The sequence below is a fragment of the Zootoca vivipara genome, chromosome 7, assembly GCF_963506605.1.
Source record: "Zootoca vivipara chromosome 7, rZooViv1.1, whole genome shotgun sequence".
In the NCBI taxonomy this organism is placed as follows: Eukaryota; Metazoa; Chordata; class Lepidosauria; order Squamata; family Lacertidae; genus Zootoca; species Zootoca vivipara.
The window spans coordinates 43,441,958-43,458,325 of record NC_083282.1 but is presented as its reverse complement, the minus strand read 5'-3'; positions in this window follow the sequence as shown (position 1 = coordinate 43,458,325).

Below are 16,368 nucleotides of genomic sequence, written 5' to 3'. Positions count from 1 at the left end.
CAGTCACAGGTATGTGGACAGAATACCTAGTGGGGGGGGGAAAGAGGAGTGGATAGAAGATGCCCTACACAGCTGTGTCAAATATCTCAAGGAGGACTGTGCCAACCTAGCTCTGGCAGATATACTGTTATGCTCACCCCACTTTTCTGAGTGGTGAAAGGTTTCAGGGGTGCAGTGCTTGCACAGTTTTGGTTCCCTTGGGGAAGTCACTGGAGACTCATTTTGCAATATTCGGAGTTATTTACAAATATACAAGTTGAGTACAGCTGGGGACATGGCTTAAGCACATCAGATTTCCAAGGAAGATGTTTGGGAGCCCATATTTCCTCTGCCTCCCTCAAACTGCCATCTGTTGCTGTGTGTTTTCCTGACACCAGGTCCTTTCAGGTGTCCTTTTTATTGTGCATTCATGCTGATTTGCACTCATGGGTGGTTATACGAACATCAAACTTCCGATAACATTTGAGCCTTCAAACGTTTTGGGCAGCCATACTGCTTCATTTGCAATAGGTGCATGTTTCCTCCTTTGAAACCTATAAATTTTCAAACCAGCAGTATTGGGGGGGGGAGGTTGCCCCACCTTTGCCGCCCCTCCAATGTCAATCACGAGGTGACATCATGACATCGTAGAACAACTAATAAAGCAGAATTATGTGTGGATAATCCACAACTAATGTACCATTGTCATGTTAATGATTAGTTGCAGAGTACATCCACCCACAAAAAACAACAACAATCAGGACACCAGTCTGGAGGGGTCAATAAACTCTTGCCCTCTCCCTCTGACTCCACCAGGGAAATCTGGATGAGTCTTTTCAGACTTAGGCTTCTTAGTTCCCACAGAGACCCATTACTGAGCTAACAACACTCCTTAGTCAGTGGAGGTATTGCCTCAGGTCAAGCCACAGTGATAGTCCCAGAAATCTGACAGGAAAACCATAACAATATGGGATATGGATATATTCCTAGCCTTGTGTCTCATTTGGAAGTTTTCTTGTTTTTAATACGTCCCAGCTGTGTCTCCTTTTTAAAATTCAAGGCGGGCACAATCCTTTGAAGCAGCCTGTGCAGTTTTGCAGGCAGGGATGTAAGGAGCTGGCTGTTACCCATCTCAGCCTATTGCATGGGGGGCACTGTTTGGGTACTTTGTGCTTATATAGTCAATGCTTTTGAACCGCAAACTGAACACATGCTTTAAAGCAGCCTTTGGCAACCTGGTGCCCCCCCAATGTTTTGGACTACAACTCCCATCCATCCCAGGCAGGCAGGCAGCCACCCACCAGGTTGGTGATTACACAACTGCTTTGTTGTTGTTGTTGTTTAGTCGTTTAGTCGTGTCCAACTCTTCGTGACCCCATGAACCAGAGCACGCCAGGCACTCCTGTCTTCCACTGCCTCCCGCAGTTTGATCAGACTCATGTTCGTAGCTTCGAGAACACTGTCCAACCATCTCCTCCTCTGTCGTCCCCTTCTCCTAGTGCCCTCCATCTTTCCCAGCCTCAGGGTCTTTTCTAGGGAGTCTTCTCTTCTCATGAGGTGGCCAAAGTATTGGAGCCTCAGCTTCACGATCTGTCCTTCCAGTGAGCACTGTGCTCACTATGCTCAACTGCTTTGTTACCACATGCTAAGTTTGGAATGGGCCCCTTCACTCCTCCCTTGGGTACCAGTTTTCCTACCAGAATTTACATCTGGTGGTTGCCCTACCTGTGACATGTTGCATCTGAGAGCCCATTTTCAGGATCAGGTGCCAGTGCCTGTACTTTCTAGCCATAGCCACCAATGCCACCAGTGGCATAGTGGTAAATTCTGAAGTACAGGCACTCTCTATGTCAACCCTCAATAGCCATGTGCCTTCTAAGACTATACAACAGTAATGAATTTCTGCATTATGGCTTAAGTACCAATATGCTAGCTTTTGTCCTCTCTCACATGCCCCCTCCCACTTTGCTTAACATCCAGCCTGAGGAACAGCTGTGGTAGACTCAAAAGCTTGCTTGCTATTTTATAATAAAGGGAGCCAAGCTAGATGGCTGAGGAGGGACAATATTATGAATAAACTATAATGGGTCTGGTTCCATTTAAATCTTCCAGGGTAGCCACCACCAATTAAGTTGATCATGAGCTATCCAGTTAGAGTGTGAGTAGTAATGTGTTGGGTGTGGGTGGGTGTAATGAAGCTCTTCTCGGGACTGCTTAATTTTCAGTCACATTGTGCATTTATACCTCTCTTCTGTTTTTAAGCTGTTTGCTAGATAGTCTAATCAAGTTCCCAATGGCACCCAAGAGGGCTCTCCCGTCCTGCTACAGAAGGATTTATGAATTCATTGCTGTTTTGTAACATTCACACACAGATGAATATTTTATGCCCTGGGAGTTCCACATTTTGCATAATGCAGGGAGCAGGAGAACCTGGAAGATTAACATAAAGCCACCCACCACCCACCCCGGGGAAAGGCGCTCAGCAGGGGCCTCAGCCCTGGCAGGATGCATCATAAGCTCCACCAGATGCCTTATCGGGTTGCAATGGCTGGCTGAGCTTGACAATAAAGTTGTAAGTCACAAAATAAAACAAGGGAGAGTAAGTGCCTTTTATGGAGGAGGGAGGGGGACACACACACACACCTCTTAACTTGCAATGTGGTCATACCAAAATATATGGCAAATCAAAAGACAAATGTGATCATCTCCACCACCACCCCCTGCCCATTTAAGAGTAGCTGTCTGCCCTGTTTTACAGAGAACTACTTGAACAGCTGTCAGAGGACAGTCCCCTATTTGAAGGGCTGTCCAGAGGCATTAGGAGGGACAACAGAGTTGCCCATCCATAGGTAGCACCTTGGACAGCACCTGAGCTGTTACACAGGTCACTTGGCTGCAGCCTTCTTCACTATGGCAAGGTTATTTCATTTCTATTTACTTCAAAATTCCACATACAGTATATCAATTAACATTTTTAGATTTTATGCAAATCACTGTATTCTTTTGTCCCCCTTCTTTTGGTAAGGCATTTTCTCTTTAGTGATGCTTAAGCGGCCAACTTAACCCTCCCATATTCAGCTTGGACCCTCACCCAGCTACACAATCTTCTCTAGAGCATGGGAGCAGTGACTAGGTGGAATCCATCTAAGATGTACTCAGAGCAGGCCCATTGATGTTCATGGACCTGACTAAATTAGGCCTATTAAATTTAATTAGCCTGCTCTGATTAAAGTTTTGTTGAAGTGCCACTGTCTTTTGGAGGGTTTGAACTGCGTCTCTTTCCATCTGGATGTTTGTAAGTAAATGCAAATATTCAAGTACGCCAATATGCCACCAGTGACCATCCTCCAAATGGGAACCAAAGCTGGGTAAGATGAACCCCTGTAACTTCTTGCCACATGAAAAAAGGGTGGTGAGCTTAACAATGTAAAGCACTGTATGAGCAGACCTCAACAGAAAGGCAAGGAAGGAGAGGAAAGCCCAACGAATGCATCTTTTTATTTTGATTGCTAGCCAGTCCAACAAGGGCAGCCACAATTCACTATTTACTCAGTTTTCAATAAGTATGACACAAGAGTTTTATGAGTGCTGGTTAAACTAAATGCACCACCATGGACTTCCCACACTGTTGTTTGAGAGAGAGAGGAAAAAATCTGACTGAATTATGTTGCTGTGTTTTTGAAAAATGGAGCCATCCGTTTGAATTTGCTGCTAATAGAACAGCTTGAGACATTTCAGCTTAATATGAAAGGTCTAGACAAACACAAACAAAGATGGAGAGGAGCAACTACAATAAATAATAACAAAACATAAAAAGTAAGTTTATCGGTTCCAGAAAATGCAGTTCATAGTTGGGGGGTGGGGAGGTGTCTTTAATATGTTACATTGAAACGTCTTAAGTCTTTGCAATGCTGCTGGTGGCCATTTTTCAGGTATGTTGAGCATTCATGAAATAAGGAAAGGTTTGATTTCAATCATGCAGGCACAAATGGGTCACCTGACGTCATTGTGACAACACATCATTGACAGGAGGTCAGCCCCAGTCAACAGGGCCCATGGGGGGTGGGGGAGATAATGACCTGGCCTGTCGACCAGATCCAGCATCCCCACCTCATCTTCTTCCTTCTCCCATACATTTAACACAAAAGCCTGATCAATCAGCTGCTAAACAAAGGTTTTTAACTCTTCCAAAAAATGTCCTGCTTGAAGCCATGATGAGTCACTAAAGGAAATGGCTTCCATAGCTGAAAAGCAGGTACCAATAACACCTCCCTCCCTCCCTCCCTTGTTACTCTTAATGCTTGAGAAGTGCTTGTGCTTCAACAGCCATAGATATCAAGGATGGTTCCTGGAAACTTGGGTGTCTCTAGTTGAGCTAAGTGAACCCTCCAAGACCATTGGTCCCTCTACCCCACCGTATGCATGTATGTATTATTTCATAAAATTATACACCACTTGATTGTAGGAAACTTAAATCTCATTGATTTCAATGGGACTAAACATGACTTGGTCTGGATTCAACCCCATGAATGCAGTGAATACAGTGAAGCAAAGAGAAACATCTGGTTTGCTTTGTTCTCCAAGGGTGAGCACAGCCTGAAATTTCCACGCTAAATTACTAAGGTTTTGTGCAAATTAAATAGTACCCTGTTTTCTTTATTAAGACAGGAAGATTGATACGGAACCCAGTGTTCCTTACTGCTGTTATCAAGCCTAATTAATAGAATTAGTATGACATTTTTTCCTGCTCCCACAGCTGTAGCAACCAAGTGGCTGAGAATTAAAATCAAGAATCTGTGTCGCACATGCTGAGCTGAGCTTACCCTGTTGCTGCTCTCCTTTCGAGTGTGAAAATAGTCGCAAGCATTTTGGGTGGGTTTGATATTCATTAGCACTTGGGTTCTGAAACTCTGTGCTGGGCCGCCCTGAGAGAGAGCATAAGACCCATGGAAGTGGGGAGGAGGAGTAAGAATGCCAGACACTCCCAGGCCATTGAAGCAATGCTAACTTAGCTTTTAGCATAAGTTCCTGCCCAAGGCAGCCTTTCTCATTTCTTCCTCCATAGCTCAGCCTGGGAGGAGAGTAAGGGTAAAGCAGGCATCCCCAAACTGTGGCCCTCCAGATGTTTTGGCCTACAACTCCCATGATCCCTAGATAACAGGACCAGTTGTCGGGGAAGATGGGAATTGTAGTCCAAAACATCTGGAGGGCCGAAGTTTGGGGGTGCCTGGGGTAAAGAGTACAAATACAAGAGAGTGCAGGTGATGGTCAAAGAGAAGTTGCCCTTCTTGACACACTCTAGTATGCCTTCACCCAAACTTACTGATCTATAAGAAAGGACAGGCATCCCCAAACTGCGGCCCTCCAGATGTTTTGGCCTACAACTCCCATGATCCCTAGCTAACAGGACCAGTGGTCGGGGAAGATGGGAATTGTAGTCCAAACCATCTGGAGGGCCAAAGTTTGGGGATGCCTGAGAAAGAACATCAATCACATGCCTTGCATGAGATGAAGATGGTCTCGGGTTGAATCCTTGGCATCTCCAGTTAGAGCTGGGAAAGATCCTGAAATGCTGGACAGGTGCTGCCAGAAATTGTGGACAGTTCTGTGCTAGATGGACCAATGGTCTGACTCATTCTCCTCCTTACACGTAGCTGTCCATGTATGCTCTCGGAAAGGACTTGCATGTACTCAGCCGCTGCACAAATAGATGTGTTCACCTGGAGAAGGGCAGGAGCAGAGCAGAGTAAATATGGGTGAGAATCCAAGTGCTACACGTTTAAGAAATGCTACTTCAGCAGCCTCAGGTTTCTCTCATGCTGTTTGAAACAGCCATTTTTCATTTGGTTTTTAGTCCCTGAAAACATGGCTGTTTTGTTCTACAGTTCAGGAAGAAGCTAATCTTCCTGCTCTTGCAAATTGTTTCTCTGCCTCCTTTTTGAGAGGTGGGTTGAAGTGATACCCGTAATCTACCTACCACACATGGGGATGGGGAAAGAGCGAGAGCACTCTGTCAGACGCTTGTGAAAAGGTAAAGCTTTTAATGCTAACACAGACACTATTAATTATAGAAACATCAAGACATGACACAAAGCATTAGGCCATACGCTTCCATTGCGAATATAAATGCATAACATCTACAACAGTGCTGCATCCACAGTGCAACTGCAAATAAATATCTCTTGAAATATACAGTGAGGTCAATAATGTGTTGCCATAGTTCCTAGGTTAGCAATGGAGCAAACTGACAATGTAAATCCAAAGCAGAGAATCAAATGGAAAGATGAAAGGTACAGAAATTATTTCTATTCCTCAGAAGACTCAGGTATTCCTGATATGTTATGGTGGCAGAGTGGGAGCTGTTTGCATCTGGCTTCATTCCAGGATGCCGCCATAAATTCAGACTGACATTATGTGGGAAGATCCTCTACAAGGAACCCTCTCTTACAATGTGGGGCCTTTGAACATATAATTGGTTTCCAGATGCTGAGACATAAAATTCGGCAATAGCTTACCTAAAATGCTTCAGTGCAAAGTGCTGAAAATCTTCAAAACAATTCTCAATGGGGTACTGGTCAGTAGTGATGCTTGGGTTTAAACCACTGAGCTTCTTGGGCTTGCCGATCAGAAGGTTGGCACTTCGAATCCCCACAATGGGGCGAGTTCCCATTGCTCTGTCCCAGCTTCTACCAACCTAGCAGTTTGAAAGCATGCCTGTGCAAGTAGATAAATAGGTACCACTGCGGCGGAAAGGTAATCACTATTTCCATGAGCTCTGGTTTCTGTCACGGTGTCCCATTGTGCCAGAAGCAGTTTAATCGTGCTGGCCACATGACCTGGAAAGCTGTCTGTAGACAATCGCCGGCTCCCTCGGCCTGAAAGCAAGATGAGCTTTGCACCCCAAAGTTGCCTTTTACTGGACTTAACTGTTAAGGGGTCCTTTACCTTTACCTTACAGCTCTGCATATCCTAGAATAATAGAATCTTAGAATTGTAGAGTTGGAGGGGACCACAAGGGTCATCTAGTACAACCCCCTGCAATACATGGGACATACAGTTACTGTGGCATAAACCTACCCCAGCCCATATAAGATGATGTCACATGTTGGTTGGTTGTTAGTTAGTGTAGCCTTAATAGAAAGAAGTACAGTCCCCAAACTCCTGTAATACATTCTGGTGGAATGTAATCCTATACATCAGTGGTCTTCAACCCCCGGGCCACGGACCGGTACCGGTCCGTGGATCAATTGGTACCGGGTCGCCCAAGAAACATTTAAATACAATTAAATTAAAATTATTAAATCAAAACAATCTAAATAAAATATAAACAATCAATGTCCCCCCTCAGCGGGCCGCGGTAAAATTATCAAACGCCGACTGGTCCGCGGCGATAAAAAGGTTGGGGAGCACTGCTATACATGGCTGCTCAGAATTAGGTTTCATTGAGTTAAATGGGTAGGTACTGTATATTAGATTGCAGATTAGATTCTGAAAGTAACTGATTTTGGCAGATTAGTTTCTACCTCTGCCATGAGTCCACTGTCAGACACAGAACTTGAGAGACATATAGTTTTCTGGACATGCTGAACCAACAGATGGGGTGAGGGGGTGAGGGAGTTAAGTGTTGATCTAATATGATCGTTTTTAAGGTTTTGCAAATAACTGTTCTCCTTTTTCCCAACCCATAGAAATGAAACTATCTGTCTAATGTCAAGAAAGGGCAGGGGTAAAAACTGATAGTTTGGTTCTGATACAGTGGTATCTCGGTTTACAAACACAATTGGTTCTGGAAGTCTGTACTTAACCTGAAGCGTACTTAACCTGAAGCAAACTTTCCCATTGAAAATAATGGAAAGTGGATTAATCCATTCCAGACGGTCCGTGGAGTACTTAAACTGAAGCGTACTTAACCTGAAGCGAACTTTCCCATTGAAAGTAATGGAAAGTGGATTAATCCGTTTCAGACGGGTCCGTGGAGTACTCAACCTGAAGCGTACTTAACCCGAGGTATGAGTGTAATTGGTTCCGGAAGTCTGTACTTAACCTGAAGTGTACTTAACCTGAAGCGAACTTTCCCATTGAAAGTAATGGAAAGTGGATTAATCCATTCCAGACAGGTCCGCGGAGTACTTAAACTGAAAATACTCAAACCGAGGCATACATAAACCGAGGTATGTCTGTATGTGCCTTTTTTGTTTACTTCCAGTTTATATGTCTGACAGTGCAATCCTACATACACATCTACTCAGAAGTAAACCCCAGTGAGTTCAATGAGGCTTACTCAAAGGTGCATAGAACAGAGGATTAAATTACCTCTTAAATTATATGGTTGACCAAAAAAAAATGTTTTTTGTAATATTTGCGTCCAAATGCTTAAGCAGTGCTTACACGTCTGCTGCTTCTGTGCGAGGAGGGAGGATGAGGAGAAAAGTAGATCTCTCTGGCCCTCCCTGTGTGACCCCCCCCCCACCCAAAGCAGGTTCAGGGATCACCAGGCACCACTGCCCCCTGCTATTGCTTGGGATCAAAGGAGTGCAGGGGCTACCTCTCAGTGATTCTAGTTGATGCAGAGGTCAGTGTTGCTGTGGCAACACATCTAATGCAACTTTAATTCAGTTTGTAGAGTCAAATGCTACAATAAATAAAAGAAACAGCTCTGATTGCAGCCATTTTTCCCCTGCCTCTCTTCCAAAAACCCATTTCCACTGATTAAAGATACATATACCTGTTTTGTAACATGCAATATACAAAACTTGGGGGAGGGGGGAGGGGAAAGGAAAGGAAAGAGCACATACAGACAGGTCCTACTCAGGGTATCCAGGCCATTATTTCCACATTCCTATTCAGGAAAGCAGTGGGAGGCTTGGGGGAGGGGGTTGTTGCAAGCATTTTATACCAGTGTGTTGATTTAGTTGCTGGTTATCATCTAGGCACAATTCAAGGGTTCTCTGATCAATGGTCCTAACGATGGTGAAATTTTAAGTTACTCTTGGGAATAATCATGCAAAGTATTTAGGTAAACATTTAACATTTTGCACAAGTACCCTATTATTAAATACAGGTGTCATTTGTGCAGCTGCTGTGAAAAAGACAAATTTCATATTGGGGATTATTAAGAAAGGAATTGAAAATAAAAGTGCCAGTTTCCTAAACACTGTAAATGTAATAGTTTCTTTATCAAAAGATTTAATGGATTAATCGAATGAGTTGACTGAACACTGCAGTACTAGGAGCAGAGAGACCTGGTTTCAAATACACACATGGCCATGGAGTCTATTGGGCAACTTTGGGATAATTAGACAGTGGGAATATAAATATAACCAGTGCCTTTGAACTTGCCCTAGGCAGCACTGCTATCAGCTTGCAATTGTTTCAGGAACCCACATTGGAAGCAAAAGTATGATAATGCTTTTGAAAACATGATCCCATACCAAATCTGTGTGTTTTCCCCTAGCTATTCTCAAGAGCATGAACATTACCATGTTTTATTTAACTCCTTTCCCTCATCTCTTAGGATTTTGTGCCAAGCACCTGACCCAACTTTCCTCCAGAGTGAGGTCTTAATGAGGCTCATTTGCAGCCAAGTGTCTGCAGAGTAGGAAGTTGGCAAACAATTCCCCTTGTTAAGCAGCCTGCCTCAGGATTGTCTTAATGATGCAGCTAACATGAGGATGTGAATGCATTGGCGAGACTGAACACAAAAGGGGGAGCCATCACAAAGAAAAGGGGGAAGAGAGAAAGATTCACCAAACATTGAAATGAGAGGAGTCCTTTTCTTTATTTCAGGGGATTATTATCCTCATTAACTCTACCAACCGAGTATCCTGGACAATTCATAGTAGGTAAAATTACAGTGTTTACAAATAACTATACACGAGTTGTTTTGTGTTCTCACAGCAAAAGACTGCAGTGAGGATAAAGAAACACAGAAGGGCAATGAATGCTACAAGAAAATTAAGGGAACAGTTTAGATTTAGAAAAAAATCTAAAAAGGGTTCAGGATCACCTCAAGTCTTGCTGAAAAGTTTTCCTCCGTGTCCTACCGTACCCAATTATTTGTCTACAAAGTCGAGCACTTTTCTCTGCGACATTTCAGAGTCATGAACTCAGCCATTACAAACTCAAAAAGAAAAAGGAGGGTGGTAGATGCCTTCGGAAATAGTGACAGGTCCCCTAAGCTCAGCTGACAATGCACAAATGACCCCTGAAGTGTTACTGGAATAATTTTTTATACATCAGGTATGTGTCTTTTCCTTTTCACAATGCCCCTGTTGCATTCTTTAGAGTGATTGCCTTCTGCAACAAGCCAGTCTCAAAAGAAAAATGAGTATTTGTGACCCTGATCAGAACCTCGTTAACATTTTCTTCAGGCAGATTTAATGCAATGAACACTTTTACATAGGCAACACACCCAATCTTATAGACTTATTGATGATATTGGTATGGCTGCTGGAGTCCAGCAACTTATACAGGGTAACAGGTCCCCCATCCCTGGAGTAAATATTGGCATTTAAAAGCACTGTCCTCAGGTTCACTTATATGCAGGGCACTGTAGAAAACTGAGTCATTATAAATCAGGGAGAAGTGGAACATGCAACTGTGGAGTGCTCCTGTTCAGAGACCCAAGCATTGAATCAGCCTACCTTTTCCAGGAAACTCCATTCCTTAGACTCTCAGTTGCTCCATTCACAAATAAAGATGGAGATCTGTGACCAAATAGGGCTGCCCCATAGGCCTTTGGGGAGTTCAGGAAGGGCTCATAGCTGCCAAGTTATCCCTTTTTTAAAGGGATTTTCCCTTATGCTGAATAGGCTTCCTCGCGAGAAAAGGGAAAACTTGGCAGCTATGGAAGGGCTATGCTGAAGAAGGAGCCTTTAAGACAGAGAGACTGGAAGGAGGCGAAGAAACAGCTTGGCTAATGAAGTGGAAGGCAGTTTTAGATGTAGCTAGAAGAAACATAACACAAGGCACCAATGGGAAGTGATAGTTTCACCTCTTGACTACTCCCATCACAGAATCCAAATACTGAATGAAAGTGTTTCTCTTAGGACCAGAACGCTAAGCTCCTTCACCCACTATATTATGGTCCTGCAAAACAGACAATTTCTATAATTAAGTCTTTAAATGAAGTCACACAAGTCTTCAGACAACTGCATCTAAAAATAGGCTCCCATGACTCAAAGCAGTGGGCCTGCAAGTCTTATGTGTTACATGAAGTTAGGGAGGATTACTAGGCTAATTCCATCAGGCCTCCTACAATGGATGCTTATTACTACCCTCTGACACCTAAGAGATCAGAAACCTTTTCCTAGATGATGGATATGAAATAGCAGAGGGACAAAATAAGTTACATACACTGATTATACAAGTTGATACAGTAGCCTACTGATGATCTGTAGGCTCCCGAATGATGTTCATGGCAGTGAAGCCTCACCATCAAAAGTGCCTACTTGACCTTGGTTAGGAGGGATTTCTGTGCACATCCTCCCTCTAACAGCAATGCTAGTCTGGGCAGAGAATAATCACCGTCGCTCCAGATAGGGACAACAGAAATGGCTAAGCATCATTCCTAGACGTGCTGGCAGCATCCCCCACACGTACACCCTGCTGACTCCCTTGAGCTCTCCTATCAGATGCCCAGGATTCATGAAGAAGAAGAAGAAGAAGAAGAAGAAGAAGAAGAAGAAGAAGAAGAAGAAGAAGAAGAAGAAGAAGAAGAAGAAGAAGAAGAAAGAAAGAAGAAGAGGAGGAGGAGGAGGAGGAGTTTGGATTTGATATCCCGCTTTATCACTACCCGAAAGAGTCTCAAGGCGGCTAACAATCTCCTTTCCCCTCCTCCCCCACAACAGACACCCTGTGAGGTAGGTGGGGCTGAGAGACTTCAAAGAAGTGTGACTAGCCCAAGGTCACCCAGCAGCTGCATGTGGAGGAGCGGAGACGCCGGTTCCCCAGATTACAAGTCTACCACTCTTAACCACTACACCATGCTGGCTCTCTGGACAATTCACAGAGGAAAAGGAGCCAAGAGTGTGTGTGTGGCTGAAGCAGCAAATAACACGGAGATTCGGAGAAGCAGCCAGCTACTGCTCCTGCCACACAACTCCTTGCAGCCTTTTTGAGGAGGGAGGAAGCAGCATATGGGTCAAACTACAAGTCATCTCAACGCTTCTTTAAAAATGGGATGCCTAGGCTCTGCTGCACCTCTTTCCCAACCAAGCATAGGGGAGCGAGATCAAAACCACAGCAAGATTGGGGTTAATTCCCCCCCCCCCAAAAAAAATTTCTCACCAAAGAAAAAGCAGTCCTCTTTGAAGCTGAAGTGGGTGTGAGGGTTGTTGGTGTTGTTTTGTTTCCATTAATGCTTTTATACAGCACTTTTTATTCCACCCCTATTTGATCACAATAACCCTTTGAGATACGCTTTGCAATACCAAATGAGCTTCACAGCCAAGTAAGGATTTGAACCTAGGTACTGTACATCAGAACCTATTATGTCATTTGCAGGTTCCAAGCAAGGCCAGCCCTCCCATTAGGTAGGATGAGCAACACTGTGCCTTGGACGGCACTGCAGCAGGGCCAGAGAATCTTTTTCAGGTCAGGGGCCACATTCTCTTGTAGGCAATCTTATAGGATCCATGTCTGTGGTGGGTGGTACCACAAGCAAAAGTGGGTGAAGCAATGGATGAGACACTGACTGGTTGGAATGTAGCCTATGATATGGAAGGTAAGAAGTTTCTAAACCCTCTTCCGGCAGCATTTAGGCAAGCCAAAAGGCACTATCAAAGTTCAAGGACCCATTTCAGCAAAATTAATCAAGGGGGTCTTGGAGCAGGGCTGGTGTAGGGTGTGGCCCAGGGTGGTGGTCAGAGAGGCCTGCAGCTCCGCATTCACACACCAGCCAACCAGCACTATGTACTCATTTTGTATTTTTATATTGTGAACCACCCTGTGATCTTCAGATGAAGGGCAGTATACACATTTAATTAATTAATTAATGATAACAACACTACTTATTGGGGGGCACTGTCAAAGAGAGAGCTGGCAGTAAATCACACAGTCCAAAGTTGGAGTTAACTCTTTATTAGCAAAAACACCATCTCCACAGACTTGGCTGAGCTTCAGTCCTAATGAGTGCAGCAGCTCATGCCCGGTAGGTTCTACACCAGGCATCCCCAAACTTGGCCCTCCAGCTGTTTTGGGACTACAGTTCCCATCATCCATGACCACTGGTCCTGTTAGCTAGGGATGATGCGAGTTGTAGTCCCAAAACAGCTGGAGGGAGGGCTGAGTTTGAGGATGCCTGTTCTACACCATGAAATCAGTTGCCAAGACTGAAAGTCCCTGCCTCCCCACAGCCATCTAAGTCCTCTCCTCTCCTTTTCCAAGCAACTGGAGACTATGCCTGCGTGAAGCCTGTTGCTGATCCACCTGTTTCACCCCTCTTCTGGTTCTGGGTGACAACGTGGTGTATGGGCAATGCCTCTAGAAAACAAAATGTATCGAGGAGTTAGTGGTCTGACATGGAGCCCTTCCTGCCTCTGTTCCTTCCCCAGGTTGAAGTGCTTGCTTGGTATGTATACATTGCTTGCTGTTTGTGTATTTTGTATTGCTTCTGAGTCCCATTTTAAAAGAACCACCTTGCCTTTGGCAAGACACGTGGGAAAGGAGGTAGTTGCAGCAGGAGTGGGAGACACCCATGACTCTTCACCAGCCTGACTCAACCCTGGCTCCCTCCTCCCACTCACTGGTTTTGGCTTCTGCCTCTGATTCTGGCCTCTTTCTGCCACAGACTCTTCCAGCTCACTAAGCCCTGTTACTCCTTGAGCTTCCAACACCTCTTCTTCCCAGTCCTCTCCCTCTCACTACTCATCATTGTTCCACCACCACCACTCCCAGGGCTCTGGGCCTTCTTCCCTTGGGGGGGGGATCCCCAACTGGTTCCTCCCACCATTCCTCTGCATCCAACCAGTCCACAACACCCACTAAGAATTAATAAATCCTCTTATTTTGGTAGAAGGGTCACATCCTCAATGTGATTTGCCTGTTGCTGCCTGAGAAGCAGGGCATTAAGGGAAGCTTACATGGAGAAGGAAAGAGCTTCTGAGAAGAGGAACTTGCACAATGGAAGTGAAGCTGAAAGAGAATCTCTTGCATGCAGCCCAGGGAAAGGAACCGTGGATTGGAGGTACGAAGGAAATTATGGAGGTTGGGAGGCCTACGGGCCAGGAAATCTAAGGAGTAGATTGTAGCTGAATGCAGCAAAGTTTCATAAACTGATGGAAATTTACCAGCCACATCTCTAGCTGCCAGTCTCTACTCCATTTGTGTTTCGGCACATACTTCTCTCCCTCCTGGATGCTTAATCATGCTCAAGCAGCGGCTAGAAAAAGGAAGCTACTTCAACCGAGCAGGAGAACCATAACCTGCACAAATCATCAAATCCCATCCTCAAGGAGAACCCGGTGTTGCAATTATTGAAATTTTAAAGTTCAAACTTTAATTCAGTAGAGTGACCTTCTTTTGACGGATTTATGGTAGCTTTAGCGCAGCCTAATTAGAAACAGGTTGGAGGCTATGTGACTTGATTAGCAACAATTCCAGCTATGTCACATCACTTTCTACCCAGTCCCCCTAGGAAAAAAAACTGAGTCCTCTTTGTCTCTAGGAGAAAAATGCATAAACATAACATGCACGCTTCTTCCACCAGGAGAGAACTGGTTGATTGGCACCAGCACTTTTGAAAGAAACAAGGTTAAGTACCTTATTCTCAAACAGCCGTTATTTTTATTCACAATTAAAGAATACCATTACTTGTTTTAAACAGATTTCTTTATGACTTTCACAGTGAACCGATCTCTTTCTGCCTCCATGAGGATCTTAGGCTGAATAGGACAACGTATTTTTGCACCTTTCCTGTCCCTACAGATTAGAAGGGGTCATTTGTTGCCATCGAGTAAACCAAACATATGCATATTCTTCACAATATCGACAGGGTGCCCTTACATTCCATATTTGTTCTCAGCTGAACTGGTTAAATGTAATACTGCTTGAGGACATACTTTACATTGCAAATGCGTAAAACCTCTTTGTGAGAAAAATAGAAGAGGTTTCAATCAGCAGATGATGTGTGGTTATGAGAGTGTGGTTAACCATTTCCCCTGCTTTTTTTAACCTGTAGACCCATGATTACTTTACTCCAATGGTTCACCATGCAGCATGAACTCATGAACAGAAAAAACACAAGACTGTTTATGTGTGAAGCAACCCTTAGCTGTTGCAGCCTTGCAGGCTGCACCCCATAGACTTGTGAAGTGCTGCAATACTTGCAGGTATTGGAATTTGAGAAAGAGGCTTGATATGAGATAGGAAGCTGCCTTACACTGAAGCAAAGCCTTCGTCCATCTAGTCTAGCTCGATAACGACAACCCAGTTATACTGAATCAGATCAATTGGTCCATCTAGTTCAGCAAAGTCCACCACACAATGTGACCCAATGATCATGCAGTCAAACTTCCACTTATAGATGAGAACATTCCAGGCTTCCTTCTCCCCTTTCCACCTTAGCAAGTACCATAAATACATTCTTACTACTTTTACACCAATCCAGTACTGAGCAAGTACCAGATAAAGTGGCTATCACTGATGAGCTACTCTCCTGCTCCCCAAAGCAGTAATTGTGTGTATTATAAACTCAGAATTATTCAGACAGAATAAGGAGTCCATTGAAATTCATGATTCTTGTTGCAAGTCAAATCCTCCTACTTACATTAAATAAGGAGGCTCTCCTATTATCTCCTCAGGCTCCCAAGAGCGATTAAATCCTGCCACCTCCAGAAGGCAATCTATTGTTAAAGCAATAGATCCATGCTGCTGGAGGGGTTCAGTGGGTGCCCCTGAGGTCCCACTACAGATGTGTGGCACAGGAAGTGATGTTGCTGGTGGGAGACCCTTAAATGGGTCATGATGGGGACAGACAGGGCTGGCCATAGATCTGCTAGATCAGGGTTTCCCAAACATGGGTCTCCAATTGTTTTTGGACTACAACTCCCATCATCCCTAGCTAGTAGGACTAGTGGTAAGGCATGATAGGAATTGTAGACCAAAACCAGCTGGAGACCCAAGTTTGAGAAACCCTATACTAGATCCTAGGTTGATCCACACGCTTTTGCTGCTAGCCTGGAAGCTCGTGCAGCAAAAAGGTAAACCCAGCCTCTTCTGTCCTGGTCAGCAGGGTTGTGGATGCTGTGGTCCCTGGCCCCACTCAAGATTGCTCTGTCATTTGTGAATAATTCATAGGTGAATAAGATATCTTTATTGTCATTGTCCCCTTGCGGGAACAACAAAATTACTCAGTTGCTACATCCACTCAGATAAAGCATTCTGCATAAT